Source organism: Manihot esculenta, chromosome 16 (genome assembly GCF_001659605.2).
Source record: "Manihot esculenta cultivar AM560-2 chromosome 16, M.esculenta_v8, whole genome shotgun sequence".
In the NCBI taxonomy this organism is placed as follows: domain Eukaryota; kingdom Viridiplantae; phylum Streptophyta; class Magnoliopsida; order Malpighiales; family Euphorbiaceae; genus Manihot; species Manihot esculenta.
The window spans coordinates 18,478,919-18,495,327 of NC_035176.2; positions in this window are offsets into that span (position 1 = coordinate 18,478,919).

A 16,409-nucleotide genomic window follows, 5' to 3' on the forward strand; every position below is an offset into this window, starting at 1 on the left:
ATGGACAGAATACAAGCCCAAACAAAACTAAAATAAAAACAAGTGTTTAAATAATAAAATATAGCAAGCCCATCATAATAATGCCAAATAAATTAGACAGCGCTATCTCCATTACACACCTTAAGCAAGGTGAGTAGCTTAGGTGTATCTTCAAGCTTCGTGAGACATTTGCCAATGGCAAGCTCAGTCAATTCTTGTGTTACTTGTTGTTGAATGTGTAAGTTCATAGCTGCTTCAAGTTTCTTAGCTTCGCTCCTTGTCACCGGTCCACTAGGGAGCACCAATGGATCCTTGATTCTCATCTGATTGTGCTTGCTGGTTCGTATGAAAGAGTGTAGTAGAGCAACCTTCTGGAAGATATCTTTGTCTTGTTCTTGGTCAAGTTGTGTGATGGGGTTTTTTTCATCATATGTTGATCCTGGGTTTTGCATCACTCCTAACTAACTAATGTGATTAGAAATGAAGATTATGAAGCAAAGGTTGCTCTACCACACCCCTAACCAACCAATGTGATTAGAAACAAATATTATGGAGTGAAGGTTGCTTCACTACACCGCTAATCAATCAATGTGATTAGAAACATAGAAAATCATGTGATTTCAGCTTCGAGAATGCCACATGAAATTATTAATAAGTTAACTAAGTATGGGGGAGATGTATATTAGAATGCCACAAGGATGAACCTTGATAAGCTGCTAAATAATGGAGAAGAACTAAATATTGTTCATAACATCATCATTTTTTCATTGGCTCTAGTGGCTGCCACCTTAAAGGTATTTTTATAGCCTCCAAAATCTAATTCTGGAAGATTCCGATACGATCAAGGAAATAATACGATGCTTCAAATATTTAAAATGGGAAACTCCAAATCATGACAAATTAAGTTACCATCGCTTAATTCAATGCTTACGAGATAAGAATTATATTTGGGAAGCATGGGAGAATAAGGAAACAAGCCACACTCTCTTCAACACATCCGGACACACAACACAATTTTAGATCGCGTAATGCATGTATGTCCAAATTGTATTTTGGCCAGTTTTATTATTTTGGTATTTTAGTATTTTGTGGGATTTGTTTTAAATTAATTTGGCCTATATTAGAAGTCAAATTCTTGTAACCCATTTAGGAAGGATATTTCTCCAAGATAATTTAGGAAAATGATCTTTAATGTAATCTAGGTTTGACTATTTAACTAGATACCCTTCCTATATTGTAATTACACCTTCCTATAATAGAATTAGAGTTTAAAGGCTATAAAAACAATCTTAATGTGGCAGCCTGACACGGAACCCTATGGTACAAGCCTCAAACCCATACACACAAGTAGATATGGAATCCAAAGATTTGATAAACCCACCTCCTATGGCACCCCAAACTTAGAGAAGCTGAAACACCAATGCTCGAAGGATTTAGATGAGAATCTGACAAACGCCACAACGAATAATTGATAAGTTAGCCAAGATTCCTGGTGCAATTGATGAAAGCAAATCCTCACTCTCACTCAAAGCAATACACGCTAAAGGCATGAAAAGAATTCTGAACTTTTGATTAAAAGCTACCTCTTACAATTGTTTTTTATCCTTATAGAGTAAGGAGAAAAACAAATAAAACCCTAAGAAACTCTTCTTGGACCTGACTTAAACACATAAGGCCCAAGCCCAATCACACACTAAAATAACACATAAGTATTAAAACATAAGCCCAAAACATGGCCCAACACTCTAAAACTTAAAAGATAAAGTATGGCCAGAATACAAGCCCAAACAAAACTAAAATAAAACAAGTGTTAAATAATAAAAATATAGCAAGCCCATCATAACAAAGCTGAATCTTCACTTTAGGCTTCCCTTTGTGTAGTTTTAGCCCATAGGTTTGATTAGGCTCCCTAAGCCTATGATTGCAAGTGTTGCACCAAATCTGTCCCATATGAGTTGAAGCACGCCCCAAATATATATGGATCATATGAATATGATTTTGAACTCCTTTTAGATCCATTTAAATGATGTAAGTTTGCTCCACACCATTGTTAGAAATTTGCCCTATTGGATCCGTATCATTGCCTCTTACAATTGTTTCTTATCCTTATATAGTAAGGAGAAAAACAAATAAAACCCTAAGATACTCTTCTTGGACCTGACTTAAACACATAAGGCTCAAGCCCAATCACACACTAAAATAACACATAAGTATTAAAACATAAGCCCATAACATGGCCCAACACTCTAAAACTTAAAAGATAAAGTATGGCCAGAATACAAGCCCAAACAAAGCTAAAATAAAACAAGTGTTAAATAATAAAAATATGGCAAGCCCATTATAACAAAGCTGAATCTTCACAAACGCCTTACTTGATCTTCACTTTAGGCTTCCCTTTGTGTAGTGACGCGGAACCCTATGGCACAAGCCTCAAACCCATACGCACAAGTAGATATGGAATCCAAAGATTTGATAAACCCACCTCCTATGGCACCCCACACTTAGAAAAGCTGAAACACCAATGATCGAAGGATTTAGATGAGAATCCGACAAACGCCACAACGAATAGTTGATAAGTAAGCCAAGATTCCTAGTGCAATTGATGAAAACAAATCCTCACTTTCACTCAAAGCAATACACGCCAAAGGCATGAATAGAATTCTAAAATTTTGATTAAAAGCTCCTCTTACAATTGTTTCTTATGTAAAGAGAAAAACAAATAAAACCCTAAGACATTCTTCTTGGGTCTGACTTAAACACCTAAGGCTCAAGCCCAATCACACACTAAAATAACGCATAAGTATTAAAACATAAGCCCAAAACATGGCCCAACACTCTAAAACTTAAAAGATAAAATATGGGCAGAATACAAGCCCAAACAAAGCTAAAATAAAACAAGTGTTAAATCATAAAAATATAGCAAGCCCATCATATCAATGCTGAATAAATTAGACAGCACTATCTCCATTACACACCTTAAGTAAGGTGAGTAGCTTAGGTGTGTCTTCAAGCATCACGAGACATTTGCCAAAGGCAAGCTCAGTCAATTTTTGTGTTACTTGTTCTTGAATGTGTAAGTTCATAGCTGCTTCAAGCTTCTTAGCTTTGCTCTTTGTCACTGGTCCACTAGGGAGCACCAATGGATCCTTGCTTCCTTGATTCTCATGTGATTGGGTTTGCTGGTTCGTATCATATAGTTTTAGCCCATAGGTTTGATTAGGCTCCCTAAGCCTATGATTGCAAGTGTTGCACCAAATCTGTCCCATATGAGTTGAAGCACGCTCCAAATATATATGAATCATATGAATATGATTTTGAACTCCTTTTAGATCCATTTGAATGACATAAGTTTGCTCCACACCATTGTTAGAAATTTGCCCTATTGGATCAAGAAGCTAATGAATAAAGATGATGTTTTAAATAAAATTTTGGTTCTTCTCCACTATTTGACAACTTATCAAGGTTTAGCCTTATGGCGTTCTAATATGAATCTTCTCCATACTCAGTTAACTTATCAAGAATTTCTTGTGGCATTTTCAAAACTGGAATCGCTTGATTATCTATGTTTGTAATAACATTGGTTGGTTAAGGGTGTGGTAGAGCAAGCTGCACTCCATTATCTATGTTTCTAATCATATTCGTTGGTTAGGGGTGTAGTAGAGCAACCTTTCAGAACATATCTTTGCTTTCTTTTTTATCAAGTTGTGTGACACGGTTTTTGATCTTATGTTGATCTTGGATTCCACATCAGTTGATAATACGATTAAGGAAATAATTCGTTGCTTCAAAGATTTAAAATGAAAAACTCCAAATCATGACAAATCAAGTTATCATCGCTTAATTCAAGGCTTATGAGATGAGAATTATATTTGGGAAGTATGGGAGAATAAGAAATCAAGCCACACTCTCTTCAACACATGTGGACACACAACACAATTTTAGATCGCGTAATGCATGTATGGCCAAATTGCATTTAGGCCAGTTTTATTATTTTGGTGTTTTAGTATTTTGTAGGATTTATTTTAAATTAATTTGGCGTATATTAGAAGCCAAATTCGTGTAGCCCATTTAGGATGAAAATTTCTCTAAGATAGTTTAGAAAAATGATCTTTAATGTAATACAGGTTTGACTATTTGACTATATATCCTTCCAATATTGTAATTACACCTTCTTACAATAGAATTAGAGTTTGAAGACTATAAAAATATCCTTAAGATGGCAGTCACAAAAAGCCAGTGAATAAAAGATAGCGTTATGAACAATATTTAGTTCTTCTCCATTATTTAGCAACTTATTAAGGTTTAACCTTGTGGCGTTCTAATATGGATCTTCTCCATGCTTAATTAACTTATCAAGAATTTCTTGTAGCGTTCTCGAAACTGGAATCACTTGATTATCTATATTTCTAATCACATTGGTTGGTTAGGGATGTAGTGGAGCAACCTTCATTTGATTATCTATGTTTCTAATCACATTCGTTGTTTAGGAGTATAGTATAGCAATCTTTTGGAATATATCTTTGCTTTGTTCTTTATCAAGTTGTGTGTTTTTTATCATATATTGATTCTGGGTTTCGCATCAGTTGGTATCAGAGCGCAGTGATAGATTAATTTCTATTTATCTATATTTCTTTGTTTCATAAGTTTTTTTTATTCTTTTCAGTCTGTCTTATTGTTTTTTTATTTTAGTTTATCTTATAGTTTCTCTAAAAAAAAAAGGAAAAAATTTCAGTTATATTTATATAAAAAAAAGAAAAAATTTTTTTATTTCAGTAGTGTGAGTTTTTCTTTTTTTAAAAGTGAGATAATTAAAAAAAAGAGTGAAGAAAAAAAAATCATTTCAGTTGTTTGATTTAAAAAAAAAAAGGAAAAAGATGAGAGATATTGGTAGAGCATATTTTAGCCCATTTTATCATGATATTATTAATGTTATTTTACACCATTTCTACCTAATTTTGTGGTTTTAATAATATTTTGCAGATATTAGGTGTAAAGAGACAATCTGGTAAAAATGCTCTTAAAACTGCCAAAAAATGCCAAATATCGAAAATGCCAAAAAATGAAAGTTTTCAAATAAGGAAAGTTTTCAAGAAATGAAAGTTTTCAAATAAGGAAAGTGCAGAAGCAAAAGCAAATAAGGAAAGTTCAGTCAGAAGATTATTTGAAATTCAAATCGCAGATCTTTCTTTTCTTGTTCAAAGATGTGCACACACTGCAGCAGTCAGATCTTCCTATTTAGGCAGCTATATTTCAAGAAGACGCACTTGCCTTTTCTGCATTCAGCATTCAAAATTCAAACGAAGGCTCCATCTAAAAAGGAAAGACTGTACATAATATCTTTCCCTTCTGCACATCCATCCGCGCGCACACCTTCCTTTTGAAGAGCCTTCCGCGCGCCACCTTCCTTCTGAAGAGCTTGCAACGCAATTCTTTCCTTTTCAGATACAACTTGGGCAGCAAGCACCTCTTGGGCAGCAACTTGGGCAGCAAGGAGACCTAGGACAACACTTTGAACTATAAAAAGACACATAAGGAGCCTCCCCATACCTTTTCAACTCCCCCTTGGACACACCTACGGGATTGCAATTGGCACCATCTCTTCTTCTTTCTTTCTTTTATTTTCTGTTTTGTTTCAGCCATGAGTGGCTGAAACCTTTTATTCTAGTTGAAGATTAGGTGATACTTTGGTTGTTTTATGGATTGGGAGACTTGATCATATATTGTTCATCTTTTGGTTATTCAATATTTGTGCAATTTCATGCTTGATTCCATTATTACTTTGTTATTTTGATCAATGTGGCCAGTTGATTCTTGATTGCAAGGTAATATATTGTTAGTTTGAATAATTTTGAGTCCGTAATTGCTTGAATTATTCAAACACAAGAACACTTAGTGTAAAAAACTAAGGAAATTGTATGATCTAGCAACATCTCATGCGTTTGGGTAGCTAGGATTGGCTCTCTCTATTTCTTAATGCAATTGACAGTTGTTTTGATGCCTAAGCCCCAATAATGTTCCTTGGCAACTTGTTGATTAGTGATTAATTAGAGGACGTTCCCTAATTGGTTTATGACTAAGGAGAGACATGGTGGTGAGAAGCGTTTTCCATCTCTATAACTAATCTATTGAATCAATCAAAAGAACATAAGTTTCAATGATCAATCCCAACAACTGAAGTGGATCCAATTGTTTAACTAGAACTTTCTCATTATTGATTTCTTTTATTTTAATTATTTGCCTTATTTTATTGCTTTCAGTCTTAGTTCAATTAAATCAATCTCAAAACCCTCCATTTTACTTTCAGTTTATTTGCTTTCAGTTTATCTCGTTTCAGTTTACTTCTCTTTCAGTTTATTTTTATTTCAGTTAATTCTCTTGGTCTTGATAAGAAAAATAGGTAAGTTTTCAATTCTCTGTGGATTCGATCATTTACCACTATCACAGTAGTAATATTGTTGATAACCGAAAAGATTATTTTTGACCAGTTTCGACAACCGCGAGTCAGATATCAAAATTTAATACTTTATTCGCGAAATGTCATACAGAATTCAAAGAGGATCCCATGTATATCGATTCTTTTCTTGTCATTATGGTTGAAGATTCAATGACGAATCTTTTCGAAGGAGAGAATGATACGATCAAGGAAATAATACACTACTTCAAAGATTTAAAATGGAAAACTCCAAATCATGACAAATCAAGTTACCATTGCTTAATTTAAGGCCTACGAAATGATAATTATATTTGGAAAGCATGGGAGAATAAGGAAACAAGCCACGCTCTCTTTAGTACATGTGGACACACAACACAATTTTAGATCGCATAATGTATGTGATACGGATCTAATAGGGTAAATTTCTAACAATGGTGTGGAGCAAACTTATGCCATTCAAATGGATCTAAAAGGAGTTCAAAATCATATTCATATGATCCATATATATTTGGGGCGTGCTTCAACTCATATGGGACAAATTTGGTGCAACACTTGCAATCATAGGCTTAGAGAGCCTAATCAAACCTATGGGCTAAAACTACACAAAGGGAAGCCTAAAGTGAAGATCAAGTAAGGTTTTTGTGAAGATTCAGCTTTGTTATGATGGGCTTGCTATGTTTTATTATTTGAACACTTATTTTATTTTAGCTTTGTTTGGGCTTGTATTCTGACCATATTTTATCTTTTAAGTTTTAGAGTGTTGGGCCATGTTTTGGGCTTATGTTTTAATACTTATGTGTTATTTTAGTGTGTGATTGGGCTTGGGCCTTATGTGTTTAAGTCAGGCCCAAGAAGAGTATCTTAGGGTTTTATTTGTTTTTCTCCTTACTATATAAGGATAAGAAACAATTGTAAGAGGTAGCTTTGAATCAAATTATCAGAATTATTTTCATGCCTTTGGCGTGTATTGCTTTGAGTGAGAGTGAGGATTTGCTTTCATCAATTGCACCATGAATCTCGATTAACTTATCAACTATTTGTTGTGGCGTTTGTCAGATTCTCATCTAAATCCTTCGATCATTGGTGTTTCAGCTTCTCTAAGTGTGGGGTGCCATGGGAGGTGGGTTTATCAGATCTTTGGATTCCATATCTACTTGTGCGTGTGGGTTTGAGGCTTGTGCCATAGGGTTCCGCGTCAGTATGTATGGCCAAATTGCATTTAGGTCAATTTTGTTATTTTGGTATTTTAGTATTTTGTGGGATTTGTTTTAAATTAATTTGGCCTATATTAGAAGCCAAATTTGTGCAGCCCATTTAGGAAAGAGATTTCTCCAAGATAATTTAGGAAAATGATCTTTAATGCAATCTAGGTTTGACTATTTGACTAGATGCACTTTCTATATTGTAATTACACATTCCTACAATAGAATTAGGGTTTGGAGGCTATAAAAACATACTTAAGGTGGCAGCCATAATAAGCTAATGAATAAAGATGATTTTATGAACAATATTTGGTTCTTCTCCATTATTTAGCAACTTATCAAAGTTTAAACTTGTGGTGTTCTAATATGGATATCCTCTATGCTTAGCTAACTTATTAAGAATTTCTTGTAGTGTTCTCAAAGCTGGAATCGCTTGATTATTTATGTTTCTAATCACATTAGTTAGTTAGGGGCGTAGTAGAGCAACCTTCACTCCATTATCTATGTTTCTAATCACATTGGTTGGTTAGGAGTGTCGTAGAGCAACCTTCGCTCCATTATCTATGTTTCTAATCACATTCATTGGTTAGGAGTGTAGTAGAGTAACCTTCTGAAAGATATCTTTCTCTTGTTCTTTGTCAAGTTGTGTGACAGGATTTTTTATCACATGTTGATCCTGGGTTCCGCATCACACCTCTTATGACACCCCACACTTAAAGAAGTTGAAACACCAATGATAGAAGAATTTAGATGAGAATATAATAAACGCGACAACAAATAGTTGATAAGTTAGCCAAGATTCTTGATGCAATTAATGAAAGCAAATATTTACTCTCACTCAAAGCAACACACGCCAAAGGAAGGAGAAATCAAATAAAACTCTAAGACACTCTTCTTAGGTCTAGCCAAACCACATACAAAGCTAAGCTCAATCACACACTAAAAACTCATAAGTATTTAAACATAAGCCCAAGATATGGCCTAACACTCTAAAACTTAAAAGATAAAATATGCCTAGAATACAAGCCAAAATAAAATAAGTGTTAAATAATAAAACACAGTAAGCTCATCATAACAATACTGAATAAATTAGACAGCGCCATCTCCATTACACACCTCAAGCAAGGTGAGTAGTTTAGGTGTGTCTTTAAGCTCCTGGAGACATCTGCCAATGGCAAGCTTAGTCAATTCTTGTGTTACTTGTTCTTGAATGTGTAAGTTCATAGCTGCTTCAAGCTCTTTAGCTTTGCTCCTTGTCACTGGTCCACTAGGAAGTACCAATGGATCATTGCTCCCTTAATTCTCATGTAATTGTGCATGCTGTTTCATATCACTTTGCTCCTTTTTTCTTACCTTTCATGCTTGTGCTCACATCATTAACTCCTATTGAAGTTTATGAAGACCAACTCAAGATGATAAAACTTCAATCTTGGATTTCGAGATATGGGGAGAAAAGAAAAAAGAGTAAAGAGGTCGTGATCGAAAAAAATAAATAAAAAGGTTTAAAAGTGAGTAATTGTACAAAAAAAAGAATTGAGTACAAAAGAGAGTACTCTAGAGAGTGAAAATAAGGCGAGTTTCTTTGCAAAAGAAAGAGAGTTGAAGAGAGTTTATGTTGGTTATAAATCACTAGTATTAATTATGATGCAGAATTCATGATCAACTCGTGATCAAGAACCTCAAACACACACTTGACAAAGAATGATGTAAAGATAACTTCCGTGAGATTACTCTACCACATCCCTAATTAACCAATGTGATTAGAAACGATGGTAATTAAACGATTTCAGATAGAGAACATCACTGGAAATTCTTGATAAATTAACTAAGTATGGAGGAAATCGATATTAAAATGCCATAAGGTTGAACCTTACAAATTTCTAAACATGAAGAAAAACCAAAGTTCTAAAAATAAATTCTCATGGAGAAAAATATTAAATCTTTACTTAATTTTGATTATTATGCTTTATTATATTTATTTAGAATAAAAATATATTGTTAATTTATATTTTTTATTTTAAAAATTTTAATAACCTAATAATATGTAATATTATATAATACTTGTAAAAAATAAAACGAGTAGATTAATATGCATGGCACGTTAATGAAAAAACTAGTATATAAAAGTGGAAAAGAGGGGAAATTGGTATTTCTAAAAATACCCTGTTACTTATAAGAATTACAATTTTTTATTTTTATTTAAAAATTTTTACTTTAATTATATAATTATGTTAGTATTTTATTTAACTAAAATTGTTAAAAATAATATTAAAAAATTAACTAAAATAAAAAAATGTATCTAAAAAATCATAAATTTTTTTTAGTGATGTATATTTGAAGTTGTTGCTAATAATAAAGGTAGTGACAATAATGTGTCGCTAAAACATTGATAAATAAAATTTTTTTATTGCTATAAGTAAATTATATTTTAAAATATTTAATGATAAAATTCCTGTTGCTAATTTTTAGAGATTAACAATGATTTCTTAAATCAATAATTTTAATTGGTTAAAATGAATTTTATTTATGATTTCTTATTATACTAAAATTTTATCATTTTTATGGGTACGTCCATAGTTGATATCATAATTATATTATAGTATTATAATTCTTCTCAAACTCTAATTTTTAATTATTCAAATTTTGTAGTCTTTAAAATTAGATTTTTTTTTCAATATTTTATTAAAGATTTTTAATACTTTTTATTAGAAATTGCTTTATAACGTTAATCCGTATATTATTATGATTTTTTTAAAAAAAAAAATTGATAAGGAAGAAAAAAAGAGATTATAGAGTTTGTTATTGGAGTTTGGCTTTTAGAGTGAAGCAAACTTCATACAAAATTTGAAATTATCTTTTTTATTCTGTTACTAAAAAATCACTTAAACATCTCACATGATTTAGTTCACATAATTTTTATATTTAAATTGAAATTACACTTAATTTATTTTAATTTAACAATTATGCTTTATTAAACTTTTAATAACATAATAATATGTAATATTACATAATATTATAAATAAAAAATAAAGAGTATAATATTATGCATTGCACACTAATAAAAAAAATTAGTAACTGAAAAACATGCTAATAAGATTAGAAAGATAAGCTTACTCTAAAAAAAAAAGTAAAGTTGGCCTAAAATATATAAATAATATATTAATTCATTTATAAATAAGTCCTATGAATTGGCGATGGTAATCCCACATAAGAAAATTGTAAAAATCGAATTTTTTTTAAATAAATATTTTTTAACATTTGCAGTCCTTAGTAAATTAACATAAAAAATATTTTTTTTAAAAAAAAATTAAGACATTTAAATCTTTTTTTAAAAAAAAGAAAAGTCTGTTTTTACCCTTTACATATAAATTTATTAAATTAAAATTAAATAATAGAAAGACAAATTATTTTTTAAAACATACTTTTCAAACGCCATAAAAATTTTCCTTCAAGCAAAATACCAATCGCTTTCGTGTAGCTGTGGGTCTTCGGCCTTCCTTCAGACAAAAATAAAGAGAAAAAAGGATTGAAAGGGCTTGATCAAAATTCTTCTTCCATTTCCTTTTTCCTTCACTCCCTCCTACCTTCTCCTCAACGCGATTCGTGTAATTTCAGGAGGAAGGTCGTGTCTCATAATATATTGATCTGATCTTAACTGATATTCGCGCTCATGGCCACCGCCGGAAACAAGAACATCAATGCTAAATTGGTGAGTTTCTGCTTAATTTTTCGTTTTTGTTTTGAGGTGTTTATATGCTTTTACGCGTTATTATGATGAACAATCTTTTAGTTGTATTATTACGGAGTTCTGATGTTGGTTTTGCGTCCTTTTGTACAATTTGATCTCAACCTATGTTTTTGTTCAAATCCAGATTGGTTTTTCTTGTTAAGTTTTTTTAATTATCACCTATTCTTTTTTTTTTTTTGGTATATAAATTATTTCAATTCTTATATATGTTTTCAATTTCCATTACTATTACTTGGTTTGTCTTCAAAAGGATATATTTTACTGATGGTGCTAATATTGGTATTCATTTTCTGGGATTATATATGTTTTTACTATTTATTATGTAAATTCTGGAGTGGATTTACATTAACTTTTAGGGGTATTATATGAATTGTGCATAAGAAAATAAATGAAAGTGTAGGAAATTTCTATGTTTGGAAGTTTGAAGGATAAGAACAGAGTTGAAGTGTTAAGAGCATAATAGTGATGTTCAAACAATAATCAGGAGGGTTACTCTTTATCTCTTAAATTTGATGGGAAGGTAAAGTCAGGTTTGAGGAAGAGATTTATCCTTGTCCTTTCTTTTCTCACATAAAACTCCCAAACAAAGGATACCCATTTTCCAAACTAAGTGTGAATGTCTTAGGGCAACTCAACTCAGTTGAACTAGGTCTTAAAGCTAAATTACGTATGGAATCTTCAAACTTCTTTTGCATATTTATGAGTGGCCGTATCTTAAGGATGAATGAAATCGGGTGCTTAAAATGGATGACAAAGCAGCTGTCTGCAATTTTTCCCTTTACCCACCAATAGATTGCTTCTTCAAGTTCTGGTACTTGATTATTTCTTTTCAAATGCCATTATTTTGATTATTGTATGGTATTGTCTTGTCTAACGAGAAATTACATAATTTCATATTCGTTATTTACTCTTATGAAGATTGTGGTTTGTATCCTAGCATCAGATCATCTTAAGGATAGCATTTAGATTTTCCTTTTCTCTTTCTTCTTTCTTTCTCTTTCCATTCATTTTGAATTTGAGAATGGTGTTGAAGGGTCTCTTTGTATGTTTTACTCTTTTTGGGACGTTTGTTTGTTCCAAAAGCACCAAAAAGCAGGTCTTAATTTGCTGGAAAGCTGGCTGTAAGCATGATCATTTCTTTTTACAGCATCTTGTTGGAAATACATCCTTTAATCTTTCCATTTACCTCTATTAGTACATTGTGGGCACTGCCACTGTCATTTTTTAAGTTGTTTTAAAGAGGTCCTTGATTTGTCAGCGGCTAGACATGATAAATAAAGGCCCTCAAGTTGATTACACTGTGGATTTGCAAAATCTGTGTTTCCATTGAAAACGATGATGAAAAAAGAAGAGGGAAGCAGAAGCTTTGAGAGAAAAATGCTTGATGATTCCCCTTAAGCCAATTGGGGTATATATTCTACTTATAAGAATACATACTTGTAATACACATTAGGTAAGTAAATAAATTGATTCCCTATTATAGCCTAATCATATCCCAATTATATCACACAATCATATCCGTAATTATATATACAATCACTACAAATCTAGGCTATTTACAGAAAGTATCTCAACACTCCCTCTCATGCTGGAGCGTACATGTCGTATGCTCCAAACTTGTTACAAATATCATATGCTCCAAACTTGTTACAAATATACTCGATTCGTGAACCCTGAAGAGATTTTGTGAAACCATCAGCTAGTTAATCATTTGAGTTGACAAAGCTAGTAGAAATGCATTCCGACTCAATCTTTTGCCTAATAAAATGGCAATCCACCTCTATATGCTTCATTCTCTCATGAAAAATTGGATTTAATACAATATGGAGAGCAGCTTGATTATCACATATCAGTTTCATTTGGCTTGTATCGTTATATTTCAATTCTTGAAGGAGTTGCTTCAACCAAATGAGTTCGTATGTTGCCAAAGCTATAGCTCGATTTTCTACTTCTGCACTTGATCTTGCAACTACACCCTATTTTTTACTTTTCCCGGATATAAGATTTCCTCCAATCATAATACAATATCCTGAAATAGATCATCTATCTGAAGGAGAATCTGCTCAATCTGTATCAGAATAGCCAATAATTTGTGAGTGACCCTTGTCCTCATAGATTAGACCCTGTCATGGAGCCCCTTTGATATATCTAAGAATGCGAATGACTGCATTCCAGTGACTACTGTATGGAGTTCGAAGAAATTGACTAACCACACCTTACAGCAAAGGAAATATATGGTCGAGTGATTGTGAGATAATTGAGCTTGCCGACTAATCTTTTGTATCTAGCAGGATTTTTAAGTGGCTCCCACTGTTCAGGAACCAATTTGACATTTGGATCCATAGGAGTGTCCATATGTCTATAGTCTAACATGTCTGTTTCTTCTAATATATCCAAAGTATATTTTGGTTGAGAACTTGTAATACCTGTTTTAGACTGTGCCACTTCAATCCCCAGGAAATACTTCAATTTTTCTAGGTCTTTAGTTTGGAAATGACTGAACAAATATTGCTTAAGCTGAGAGATTCTATCATGATCATTTCTTGTAATGACAATATCATCAACATAGACCACTAAGTAGATGCATCTATCGTTATTATGACGAAAAAATACGGAATGATCAGAATTACTTCGAGACATTCCAAACTGTTGAACTACAGTGCTCAATCGTCTAAACCATGCTCTTGGAGACTGTTTTAGACCATACAAGGAGCATCGAAGACAACATATTAAGTCTGATTCCCCTGAGCAACAAACTCTGGAGGTTGCTCCATATAGACTTTTTCAGTGAGCTCACCACGAAGAAAGGCATTTTTAATGTCCAGATGATGAAGGGCCTAATGATTAATGAGATAAAGAGGCGAACAAAAACTATTTTGGTTACTGGAGAGAAAGTATCACTGTAATCAAATCCAAAAATCTGTGTGTAACTTTAGCTACAAGGCGAGCTTTAAGACGATCAATTTTTCTATCAGGTCCCACCTTAACTATGTAAACCCAGCAACAACTAATAGTAGACTTGCCAGGTGGTAAAGATACGAGTTCCCAAGTTCCATTATTATGAAGAGCAGTCATCTATTCCACCATTGCATTACACCAACCGAGATGATCCAATGCTTCTCTAACTGTCTTGGGAATAGAAACAGTTGACACGGTGGAAATAAAAGTATAATAGGAAGGAGACAAACGATAGTAACTCACAAAATTATAAATGAGATAAGGATTCAAGAAGAGCGAATACCTTTTTGGAGAGCAAAAGGAGTAGCTGCTGCTACTGAAAGCATGACCGAAGTAGGTGATGATGAAACTGGAGGTGAGTCATTAGAAGTACCTGCATCAGGGAGGGAGGTATCATTGTTATTAGCAGATGGGTCAGGCCGATGTGTGTAGACTTGAAGAGGTGTAGGAGTGGGAGATGGAACTATGGAGAGCAGCAACATGAATTTATAAATGGAACTATGGAGAGCAGCAACATGAATTTTTTTAAAAAAAGCAATTGGCAGCATTCCAGCACCATTCTGGCCATGGGAGAGAAGTGGAAAAGGAGAAAGAGAAGGGGAAAAGGAGAAAGTGAAGAGGAAAAGGAGAAAGAGAAGGCAGAATGAGAAGATAATAAAAAAATAGAAAAGAAAGGAGAATAATAAACTCAAAAGAAAAAGAAGAAAAATTATTTATTTGGTATTTGTTGATCATTGATTCTTGAAAATTTTGATCTTTTCTTCATCTTCTTCTTTGATTTTTCTTCCTCTTTTCCTTTTCTTTTTTGCTCTTTTTCTTTCTCTTGCCTCTGCTACTTTAGATACTCTTTGCTGGAGATTTGTGTGTAATCTTTGTTTCAGCAAGTATTTAATACTTTCATAATTAGTTTTGATGAAGAACTAACCTTGCTTCAAATAGCGCCTCCATTTGTTGACAACAAATGTGATTGCTAACAAGTTTTTTTCATAAAATGACGTGGCCTTGCTTCTAGGTCCAAAGACTTTAGAGATGAAGGCTTTTGTGAATCTGGCTTTAGCATTCTGATAAGTAAGGAATAAAGAAGTATTGGATTAGTTTATGCAATCAGTTGTAATTGTAGCTTTTAGTAGTGGCACCCAAAGTAGTATAAATAGTAACTTGTAAGCAATTAAAAATAAACTCTTTGTCTCTATTTTTTCTCTCTCCTCTTCTCTAATTCTCTCTATTACTTCTCTCATTTTTATTTCTTTTCTCAAACCAATCTACTTCTCTCTCTCACTCTCTCTCCCTATTTCTCTGTTTCAAAGGGAATTACAAGTTTGTAACATAACAATTGGTATTAGAGCCGTTAGATTAGTGGGCAACTACAGGAAATTGTTTCAGGGGAGTTGCATCTATGGCAGATCAGTGGTAGTCTTCCCAAATACCAAGTTATTTTTGTTATTTTCTCTTCCTCTCTTCTTTCCTCCTTTTCTGAGATTTCTTCCTTCTTTCTTACTTTTCTGATCTACACTCTTCCTCCCTTCTTCCATCTCTCCTTTATTCACATTCTTTTCTTGGAATTCTTCTTCTTCCCACTTTCTTGATTTTCCCTGAAAATTTCCTCCTCGAGTTTCCATTTTACTTCCTGAAAATCAGATTACTCTTTCTTGATTTTCTTTGTTTTCTTGAAATTCTTGAATCATGGAAGTGCAGTATTTGACACAAATTTTTCTTGAGTTCAAGAAATTCTAGATAGAAGATTGGAAGAACAAAAGAAATTCTAGATAGAAGATTGGAAGAACAAAAGGAGCAGTTGGAACAGAAATTCGAAAAAGTGATTCAGAAAATAGGAAGTTTAGATGAGAAAATGGAAAGATTTGAGTAATCAATTCAAGTGACGGGAAAAAATTGCAGTCTTGATGAATGAAGTTCAAATTTTTTAGAAGCCTAGTGAAGAGCAAGATGTCTCATGTCAAACTTCTAATAAGAAAGACAAAGCTATTGAGGAGGAGCAGGAGCTTTTTGTTGACATGTCTATTGTAAGTGAGATCAATGAGGAGAAGAATGATGAAGATGTTGATGATGGGCAACTAGAGTCTGAAATGAG